We start from the raw sequence: 12111 nt of genomic DNA, 5'->3' as shown, positions 1-12111 counted from the left end.
CCTATAATCATACAGGTATCTCACCTCATTTATACAACCCAATTAAAACTATGGTTCTAAATATATCTCACTATAATTTTACAACCCAATTGAAACTATGATCATACATATATCTCTCTTGAATTATATAACCAAATTGACCCAATAATCATACACGTATCTCACCTCAATTATACAACCCAATTAAAACTGCGATCCTAAATATATCTCACTATACTTATACAATCCAATTGAAACTATGATTGTATATATATATTCTATAACTCAATTAAAACTATAATCGTATATATATTTTACTTTAATTTTACAACCCAATTCAAAATATGACCATACATCTATTTCACTATAATTATACAACCCAATTCAAACTATGATTATACATATATTTCACTTTAATTATACAACCCAATTCAAACTATGATTGTACATATATTTCACTATAATTATACAACCCAATTCAAACTATGATTATACATATATTTCACTTTAATTATACAATCCAATTGATACTATGATCATACATATATATCACAATTATGATCATACACGTATCTCAACTCAATTATACAACCCAATTGAAATTATGATCATACACGTATCTCACCTCAATTATACAACCCATTTATACATTATACATTTCACTTTAATTATAACACCCAATTAAAAACTATGATCATACATATATCTAACTTTGATCATACAACCCAATTAAAGCTATGATCATCCATGTATATCACCTCAATTAGATAACTCACTCGAAACTACAATTCGTGCATGTATATCAAATAAAATGGTTAATAATTTAGGCATTGGACACTATCTGTCTATCTATGAATAAATAAATTTACAAATACTTGCGAAACTATACTTATTATTATTCTGGAACATTTATTAACAAGTTCAAAGCATATTAATCTTACACATGATGTCTTCACCCAAATTAATCTTTGTTTTATATTTTATCTTCAAACCTCTTTTATTTATTTATTTTTTTCCAAAATGCATAACTTTTTAGTGCTTTTGAAGTGTTCTATAGGTAAAGTGAGCTCTATTGTTTTTTATACTATTTTAATTTACATTTTTAATTAGAATGTTAGATTTTTTACTATTTTTTACTATTTTGTTATTATGTTTTTATTATCGATAATATTTTGCATTGTTAGTGTAGGATATGGATGAGATTGTTTAATAAGGCGTTGGGAAACCATCATTTTTCGTACACTAGATGGATTATGGAAACAAGCAAGGTGAAGTGGTGTGATTTAGACATGACAACCTTACGAGGGAATCTTTGGAAATGGAAATTACGCTGCAGGGCCGTTAGATGGATCATGATCGGACATTGCGACATGGACTGTAACGACGTGGTGTAGTGAGACTCCAAAATCGTTTTAATATAACGAACCTAACCTGTGTAATCTTTATAAGTAAGAACTGAAGAACGGCATATGTAATTAGCTATACTCATTATCAGGTTGGTTTTTATTTTTGAACCAAATAGGCAACTTGTTCTGATCAGAACTTAATATCATAATGGGGAGATCTTTGTCTACTTACCTTAGTAATAGATTTGCTATTGACTTTGAAAGTCATCTTCTTTCAACGTCACGGAGTCGTGGGTAAACTAATTTCTAGACATTTGAAGTTTGTTTGTTTTTTGTACTTACGTATAGATCAGCCGTGTGGCTGATCTGTACGTAATTACCAGAAAAAAAAAAACTCGCAAGGCTGATCTTCAAAATAAATAAATAAAATCTTGCAAGGCTGACGTAAATGTAACTACCAAAAAAAAATCTCGCACGGTCCAACGACGCCAGAAAGCTCGGCTTCTTTACATTACAAATACTAGCATAAAATACTTGTACTTCACTGGGGGATTCAACCCCTCCCCCTCACAATTCACTGAGGCCTTCCTATACTGATCAAGCCCTTCCATTGTCCCCAGTTATTTCTATAACTATCCCAAGGGGGGTTAGTACCAGAAAACAAACCTCGTTAGTACACTAGCCCATGGTACCTAGCCTATGAATGGAGTTATTAACACAATTTCGAATATGACGCTCCCGTGATCCTGAGGAGGGTTAGAAACATAAATGCGATGTCATATTGGTGATCAAGGACCGTGAAAATCTATCTCTATATACCCATCATGCCTGAGTGGCCTTTCGAGTGTGTTTTATCCCTCCCTCACCCATATTAGAGGAACTATAGAGGCGTTTCTCGTGCGACCCCGAACTCACCTGCCGATCTTGGTTTTGTTAGATCCAAAATTGTGAGTTTACTAGCACACAGCATGAAAACAACTTCGCCCTGACCGTAATCGAATACTTCAACTTTGTAATAATCGATAAAGCCTTCCTTAGATTTGCGTCCAAAAGTTAGATCGACAGAAGTGTGTCAATGCCCTGTGCATCTCATTCTTGACATTCATTCACGTAGACTATAAAACGATGTGTATTTAGTGTTTACAATCTGAACTTATGCGACATCTAGTTGAGCGGTCGAGACGGAGACCCCCCAGAGGGAGAACCGTTTACAAGACTATTATCAACCGACTAGAGCAACCTTGTAGTTAGTATACCGAACTGTGAATCCAAGTGTCCAGGCTCCCATCCCATTACCGCAAAATTGTGCTTTCCACTTTAGAATCGTGATTGTGTTAGAAGAGTGACGGTCAAATCCCACTATTGTTGGTGGTGGGTGCTGTTGGCTAATTGCCTTACCTCTAACCTATCAGCTCCAACTTAAGGATGGTTGGCGCATATAGCTCTTGCGTAGTTTTGCGCGAACATCTGAAACAAACAAACATATCGGATTAGCGAGATTGATTATCATTTTTATATGCGTCCACGTGCTAGAAGTGCGGATCATGTTTAATGGCATTACCTCTCAAACTTTGAGCCCAGCACGCTAAACACTAGGTCAGTCTAATAGATTACACATTATAATATACAACACAAGAAAACTAAGAAGCCATAAATGCTAGGTCTAGGGGAAAATCTATGAAGTCTCAAACATTCTTTTGCAAAGTATAAAAATATAGGTGTAATTTGTAATCCCGCTGATTTCTAGATTAAACCGTAATATCTATAAATCGCTGAAAGACAAACTGACAACGTATATGCTTGAGATTTATGGATAAACTCAGTAAATCAGTCATTCCGTTTACAAATGTGGTTCTTTCTAGTATTTGACGTCGCTAAGAGATTTTTACTTCATATATAAATATACATATAGCTGTTCAATTAATCAGCCTTTATTGTTTATCAATAGAGTACATATTAGCTGCCTCTGTTTGTCCCCCGGTAGAACAACGGTAAGTCCGTAGACTTACAACGGTAAAACCCGAGGTTCGATTCCCCCCGCCGTGGACACAGCAGATAGCCCAACTTGGCTTTGCTTTATAACAAACAAGAAAAAATAATGCTTCTATTTCTTGGCTGGAAAATAAAAATAATGGTTAGTGTCCCACCTTTCTTAAAAATTATTTACTATTTATGAGCAATGCTAAATCAGCCTGATACAGCTTATAACTTACGAGAGAAGGTTAACATAATAAGAAGTAGATAGAACCAAGAGATGGAAATAATAATAATAAAAGATACGTAGTAACGAACAAAGGCGTACTTGTTAGTCCTAAAATCTATTTGATGCAAATGTTGTTTGCTTGATACTTAACAAAAAAAAAAAGATTTGAATTCAGGCCAGAAGAAAAGTAAGAAAAATATATAGCATAAAACATGTGTCTTTATAGCTGAAAACAAAATAAGCAATTTAAATGATTGTAAAAGTAGATCCTTCAGTACGTTCACATTGTGCTCCATAAAACAGTATAACATTAGACAACATTGCTTCACAATTCCAGTTTCGTTTCACGCAACAGAGATTAAGAAATCCTTTGAAGGAAAAACATGTAAAACATTCTAAGATAGTAAAAGAGATGCCTAGCTCACCCCCCCCCCCCTTCCCTCTCCTCCTCATTTCGAGAATCACCGGACCTGATATCATGGCTGTAACTTGCCAGCTCCAGCTGTGCCCGGGTATCCTTGTTTGTTTTAAATGATGCTTTACGTTATTGTTCTCATGCAATGAAATCCAATCCAAAGTGTACAACATTACCTAATAAGGAAGGAGGTAAAACACAGGACAAGGATGGAACTAAAAATAGCCCAATCGATAAATGTTTATAGTTTTTTATTGCTTTTCTATAGTTACAGAATTCATTATTTTCTATGGTTCAATAAGTTATATTTTTGGAATACGTTAAATAATTAACATCATTATCTTGCATGTTTATTGGAGTATTTTTGCTTCAGTTATGGGGTTTTATAATTCTATTTTCTAATTATTAGGCTAAAAGTATTTTCACTTTTATCTTCTTTATAAATATACAAGGTATTAATATTGTAAAGCCAACACTTATGTTATTCGTGTGTGTTATGTCATAATCAAGTAAACACACACACACGTACATTAGTATATATTTCATATTGTAAAGCCAACACTTATGTTATTCGTGTGTGTTATGTCATAATCAAGTAAACACACACACACGTACATTAGTATATATTTCGTAAAGAAACAAATACACATAGGTTAATTTGTATTTGATAAAGAAACACACACGCACACGTTAGTTAGTTTGTAGTTCGTAAAGAAATACACAGACACACGTAGGTTTGTGTGTATATCATAAAGAAATACACAGACACACGTAGGTTTGTTTGTATATCGTAAAGAAATACACAGACGCACGTAGGTTTGTTTGTATATCGTAAAGAAATACACAGACACGCGTAGGTTTGTGTGCATATCGTAAAGAAATACACAGATACACGTAGGTTTGTGTGTATATCGTAAAGAAATGCACAGACACACGTAGGTTTGTGTGTATATCGTAAAGAAATACACAGACACACATAGGTTTGTTTGTATATCGTAAAGAAATACACAGACACACGTAGGTTTGTGTGTATATCGTAAAGAAACACGCATAAACTAGTTACTTTGTAGTTCGTAAAGAAATACACAGACACACGTAGGTTTGTTTGTATATCGTAAAGAAATACACAGACACACGTAGGTTTGTGTGTATGTCGTAAAGAAATACACAGACACACGTAGGTTTGTGTGTATATCGTAAAGAAATACACAGACACACGTAGGTCTGTTTGTATATCGCCAAGAAACACGCATAAATTAGTCACCAAAGTCGATCGAACCAGGTGTCTGTTTTTACATTAATTTTATTTTTCCGTTTTTTAAAGACCACTGAATAATCAATAATCTTCACACTTAAGTTAAGAATCAGTTCCTTTTTTACAATAGATCTACGTTTTTCAGTAATGTGGTATCTTTTTCTATGTTTGTTTTAATAACTCCCTGGTGGGTCAGCTGTAATTCTCACAGCTTACAACGCTAGAATTCGGATTTCGATACCCGCAGTTGTCAGAACATAGGTAGTCCATTCTGTGGATTTGTGCTGAATAGCAAACAGACAAATTCTTTTTACATTCGTTTCTTGAGTTTTTTAGTTGCTTCATGTTGCTGGTTTTCACATATTTTTTGTAATGTTTTTCTGACTTTTTTATTACTCTGAAAGCATTTAAAGTTTTTCCTCGTGGTTCAGTGGTAAGCTTCGGTGCATAACACTAAATTTCGGGGTTCGATCTTTACAGTGGGCACAGTGCAGGTAACTCATTCTGCAACTTTGCGCTTAAACAAAGCAAACAGACCAGTTAGTGATGAAAGCGTACAATACAGTTCACATTTGTCTAAGGAATACGAACGTTAATAATGACTATAAAAAAACAAAGCAGCATATTTGGATATCTGTGTTCTATACACCGCAGAATAACATTAATAAACCTCTTGGGAAACCATAGCATTTGATTTCGTAAGTGCATAAATTATTATTTGATATACTTTACAAAGGAAAGCATGAACTAAAAATATATTAATACGTGTATAAGCGTATATAAAATACATTAATACGTGTATAAGCTTATATAAAATACATTAATACGTGTATAAGCTTATATAAAATTATGGTGAGATTTATTTTTTGATTTTTCAAATAAAATTTAAACTTAATAAATAATTTAAGCTACTGTGATTTTATATATATGTATATACTTCTTTATTTAATTCAAAAGTTGATATTATCAACTTGAAACATACTGTTTGATACTTTTCACTATGATATAGGTCCAGCGTATCTCCCTTTGGTTAACTTGTGTTCAGGGCTACTGATGAGGAGTGGAATTCTCCGAAACTAGTATAACGTCGATCAAACTATAGATTGAACTGGACCTCCTATGAACTTAGACTTCGAAATTAAATAATTTTTCGGAATACTAAGTTTATTTATTTATTTTATTATTATCAATATATTTTTTCGGATTACTACAATCAGACGCAGTCATGTATTTTTAAATCAAGTCATAAGAACCCTCTTTATAACGCTAGTATTGTGTTTGATTCCCGCGGACGGAGCGCTAATAGCCAATTTCTCACCTTTTTGCTTAATAAATATGGAAAAGAAATAAAGCGGCTTTTGATAAGCCCTGCTAAGGAAACATTTTTACAGGGGTTAAGGAGAAATTAACTTTGTTATTGCGCCAAAGCTTTTCCTTCACACTAGAGACAGAGAGAAAAAAAAACAAGCTAAAAACGCTATATGGCAAATAAACTTGCATGTTTTACGTTGGATCCAATGTAGAAATCTATTTACTATCAGAATCAATCTCGGTAAGAGCAATTGTACCAATCGGTAGACATTTAAAGTAGGCAACTAAAGAAAATACGAGGTATTACGTAGCCAAACCAATTACCCATAAGCAGAACTCAAATCAATACACTTAAAGTTAAACTGAACTATTTGTTCGAGTGGTTAAAATCAGATTAGATCATGTTAGAAAAAAAAGTTTCAGATTATCTTGAGTGGTTAAAATCACATTAGATTATGTTAGAAAAAAACGTTTCATATTATCTTGACAATAAACTTAAGTGATATTTTGGTGAAAATTTAACCAACAGAACCGAGAAATACGAACATAAAAAACACACACATTTGTTGATGACGATAAGCAGTCGTGAAATTGTTGATAGCGTTAATTAGTCGTGAAATTGCTGATAGCGATAAACAGAAACATTTGGAAAACACATAATAATTAGTATCCTTCCTTTTTGGTTAATTATTATACATGTAAAATGAGGTGTTATTGAAAGAAAACCGAAATGAGTATAATATCGAATATAAACAAGAAATTTTTCATGTCTCAATCTTTGTTATAGCTCTCAGTTTAAAACGTGTAAATGCTGTCTTTCTGTAGAATTACCCTCAGTATGTCACTGATTAGCTTTGATCTCTATTTGACATTAGCGGATCATATTTAAACATTAACCGAGAACTACAATCAATAACACAGTCTTGACAACAATGTATAACATACAGTTGATTATAGTTATACATTGTTTGGAAACTAACACAGTCGTGACAACAATGTATAACGTACAATTGATTACAGTTATACATTGTTTGGAAACTAACATAGTCGTGACAACAATGTATAACATACAGTTGATTATAGTTATACATTGTTAGGAAACTAACACAGTCTTCACAACAATGTATAACGTACAGTTGATTATAGTTATACATTGTTTGGAAACTAACATAGTCGTGACAACAATGTATAACATACAGTTGAAACAATGTATAACTATAACGGAAACTAACACAGTCGTGACAACAATGTATAGCATACAGTTGATTATAGTTATACATTGTTCGGAAACTAACACAGTCTTCACAACAATGTACAGCATACAGTTGATTATAGTTATACATTGTTCGGAAATTCTTGGAGCCAAAAGCAAGAAAACACCAACTAGTGATAGTGAACTATCAAAAGGCTGTATAGTGTTTGTACTGACAAACAAATCTTGAAGCTTACAGTTTGTTTGTAAAATTCCAGGAAAGTAATTTAATATCTAAATAGTTGAGAAAAAGTGTGATATGTATTGCAAGTAACTATAGAAAAACAACAAAAAATGTACTTTAGAACTAGGTATCAAGCACTGACCTGACATACTTGTTTATATATTCACTGTTTATCTATCACAGTCTGAAAGTTTATATAAAAAAAGAAAAACAAGTAAAAATGGGAGAAATTACCAAATTATTCAGACAGTAGTCCAGTTAAAGCTTTAAACGATCTTCTTGTTGTTTAAAACCATGATATTATATATCACACAGAGAAAGAAAAACGTAAAATAAAGGAAGGAACATAGCACAAAGCTGTACAATAAACTATCTGTCTCGTACCAAATGCAGGGATCGAACCCCTGAAAAATTTAGCGTTATAAGCCATCGAACTTACCGTTGAGTCATCGGTGATAATTGGAAAGGGAATAACGCAAATAAATAAAACCATTAAGGAATGTAAACTTTAAACATTTCTTGTTTTTATCTATCTTAGCTAGGCCTACTAGTAAAATAGCAATTGGGTAAATGAACGGCTACGGTTATATATAAAAAGATAAAGAAATAAAATAACGGTGGCAAACACAATTATAACTAGCGGGCAGGAATATTCAGTTAAATTAGATATACTTCCGCAGGTCCCAGAAGGCGTTCTTTTTCAAGAGTAAATAAAATTAAAATTAAGAGTAACAAATATTTTTATTTCAAGCTTTTGAAGTTCATATGTCATGCCTAATACATAATCCTTCTTCTGATTTATGATGTGCGCACGCTTTACTAACGTCACGTCAGTACAAATTACAGCGTTAAGTGTCCCTTATGTGACGTCATTTTAGTGTCTACTGACTGACTGACAGGCAACACACAACTGTATAGTGGTGTGAATGATTAAAACAGATGACCCCTCCAGGCAGGCTTCGGCCCCCTTTCGGGGAAATTAACCTCCAGGTAAATTATTCATTTCTTTTTTAGTGTGATGTATAATATACAATTATAGAATTGTTTGACTCGCCATATTCAAAAGACGCAAATGGAAAAAATACCTAGGGAAATAAAGTTAAACTCATTAGTTCCCAGTATTGGTTGAAATTTAATTATTACTTAGCGACATTTTCAGCTCCAACCTAAACTGTTAGTAGTTCCTTCTTTTGAAACAATATAGCGTAAAACATCACATTTTCTGCATTATAAGAACAAAATAGAAACTCTTAAAACAGACATGTTATTTGACATTCTAGTTTTGGTTTCAGTTTAAACGATGTAATATATCTGCACAGCTGCAACTACTTTCATTGCACATAAAAGGCCTCAAAACAAAAACTTTATGCTTTATCACTCTTGGAATTTATATCATTAAGACAGTTCGTTTTTGCTAAACATATACACATGACGATAAAGATTCACATGCTAGGAAAACACATCCTCAATTTTAAGGACATAAAAATCGTGGACAGGGGTTCGAATATCATAAAAAGAAAAAGTAAGGAGGTCATTACCATCACGGCATGCGATAAATCAAGATAAAAGCCATCTATTGAAAAGTGCTCTTACAAGGCAACAAACATGCATTAAAACGTGAATTGCTCACACGCTTATAACAAGCACTTTACTCATGCAAAGAAACAGGATGGTTAAAGGCTGTGTCAAAATATCTTCGCAGTTCTAGATGAATTGGTTTACATACAGTATTAATGTACCTTACCTTATTATCGTCCTAGCTTCTATTAGACCTACGAAAAGTCAGGCTTCTGAAGGTCTAAACGAGCTCAAATGAACAGCTACTCGACCGATACACAAGTTGGCACGAATCGATGCTGCGTGTAGTTGTGTATTTTTAAGGTATTATTATAACTTATAACCTTTTTGAGCATGAGTTGTAAACAGCGCACGTTTCATAGTGTGGCTATATCGGTGCATCCTATATAAGCAAAATGGTTGAAATGGTTGTCGTCTAAGACTAACGTCATTTTCATTTTGGAAATTATCGTCGAAAAAACTAACCTGAAACATTGTATCTATACAGAAAAATTACGGCACTATTAAACAAATTTTAAGAGAATGTTAAGGTCATGCAAAATGCTTATCAGATAAACTTGGCTTTCAAAGTTTGATATAACAGAAGCCTGCATTTAACTGGCCTAGCCCTTCTGCTGTACTTTATTATATTTGTCTTTGACATAAATCGGATCTGTATTCCAATTTTTTGAGCTTAGAGAGAGTCTATATTTTTGCAGAATTATGTTTCTATTTAAACTTTCTCACAAGTGTAATTTCCTCCCCTTCATGCATTGTTAGTGACGTCAAACAACTCTCGTTTCGTGCGTGCGCCTTCGTCTTTAGAAGACCTCGCGCATTACCCTCCTCACGCTCCTAGAAGAACCCGTTTTTAAAGCCAGTTTGGTTAACCGCACTATGTATCGTAAGCGGTTTGCAACTCCGGATCGAAAAGATTATAAACTATAATAATAATTAAAACCATGCAAAATTAGAGAGATAAATACATAAAAAGTAAAATAACCTAGAAAATCACACTGAAGTTTCGTAAAAGAGCACTTTATAGTTATGCAAAGTAAATTAAAATTAAATATTTAATGAAATTACCCAAGTGAAAACAGCAGTAGGAAAGTTTAAACAAAAGAAGCCACAGAGGTCGTCCAGTAAAAACCTCAACTGCTAACTTAAATTACTTTGATAGCCAAAGACTAAGAACACAAACCTCACATTCAAAGGTGATAAGATAGTATCTATCGTCTATCTGAAAGTAAGAATACGCTTTACCACGTTTCTTAAAATCAAAATTGAAACTTAATGTTCTGGTTATTAATACGATACTAGAAACAACTGAAGCATATTTATATTCACTGTGAACTTAAGAAATTATTATATAGTCAAATATCGAGAAATACTAAACGTTTATATATATATCATGCAGTATTGGAAAGGGTAGTTCGTCACATAAATGAGGGGATAGAGGGTAATATTCTTTTTAGATGGTGCCTGACTTTTAAGACAAGGATATTTTTGTTTGTAAGTGACAAGTTATTTTATGATATTACCACTAACTTTGAGTTAAGTTGATTATTATATAATTGTAAATGAAAGTTAGTTGTTTTCAAAGCTGCTTCCAACTCCATCACCAATAAGAATAACAATACTTGGCACAGTAAGAATACTGGCTGGAAATGTCGGTAATACGGACTTTTATTATAGCAAAATAAAAATGTCTTCCAATCTTTATTGATATTCTATATATTTGTTATCAAATCAATATTAACTTCCGATCAGAGCAAGCTACCTACTTAGAGAGAAAACAAGAATTAACCTGGTAATGGATATAGCTAATTAAATGTATTTGTTACGTTATTAATTATAACAATTTAAATGCATTGTTTCATCAGTTAAGTACCCCTAGTTGTTAGAGATATTTTCGGCCGTAAATCTAATAATATCTCACGAGGTTCGGCCATTTTAGGAGATTTTGGTTTGTTCGAAATCCATATATTAAGTTAAGAATGTAAAACAATAATCTCTGCAATAAAAGTATTATAATTAACATTAAAAATAATAGAATTATATACATTCTAACCGATACTGGTAATGAAAGTAACAATAACGAAATAATAGAGCATACTTTACTTACTTAATACCTAAATCATACAACAAATAGCTTGAATGTTGGTTGTGTAATTAAAATATAACAAGGCTAAATTCAATACAAAATGTTTAACATGCTACAAAGTGTGTCTAACACAGCTACTCCCACTTTAACTAACGTGTAGCAGGCCACAGGAAGTAATAAATAAAGTTAAATCTTCTGTAAGAGCAGAAAAGTAAATGTAACAATCCTCAAGAAAGTTCAAAAACTCACGTAACTTATCTAATGAGGCAACGTTAAATTATATACGGAACTGTTGTATACATAGTATTAAAGATACATAGTAAAAGCTTAAACTAACGACTTGACTTGTAAAACTAATGGCGGTAAATACCTTAAAGCAGTTCAATATTAGGTAAAACTATTTCTAAAGGAATAAAAGTGTAAACGTGAAAATTTTGGGATATTCTGTTAAACTTCTAAACTCATAATTAATAGCAAGAATACTGATGAATTTCCCATAAAATTC

At 32.7% G+C, this 12111-nt stretch overlaps 1 protein-coding gene across 1 annotated transcript in view; it reads right to left on the bottom strand.

Annotated features, from left to right (window-relative positions):
* The window catches only part of LOC106468374 (regulator of G-protein signaling 12-like), an 84084-nt gene extending 74285 nt beyond the window's left edge, over positions 1-9799 (bottom strand). The window contains exon 1 of the mRNA XM_013928791.2: positions 9690-9799. The gene's annotated coding sequence lies outside the window, so the exon portion shown is untranslated. The remainder of the gene's footprint in view (positions 1-9689) is intronic.
* Positions 9800-12111: the final 2312 nt, after the last annotated feature.

The sequence above is a fragment of the Limulus polyphemus genome, unplaced genomic scaffold (assembly GCF_000517525.1).
Source record: "Limulus polyphemus unplaced genomic scaffold, Limulus_polyphemus-2.1.2 Scaffold2983, whole genome shotgun sequence".
NCBI lineage: Eukaryota > Metazoa > Arthropoda > Merostomata > Xiphosura > Limulidae > Limulus > Limulus polyphemus.
The sequence above is the reverse complement of the archived record's forward strand: the minus strand, read 5'-3'. Positions and strand labels throughout refer to the sequence as shown.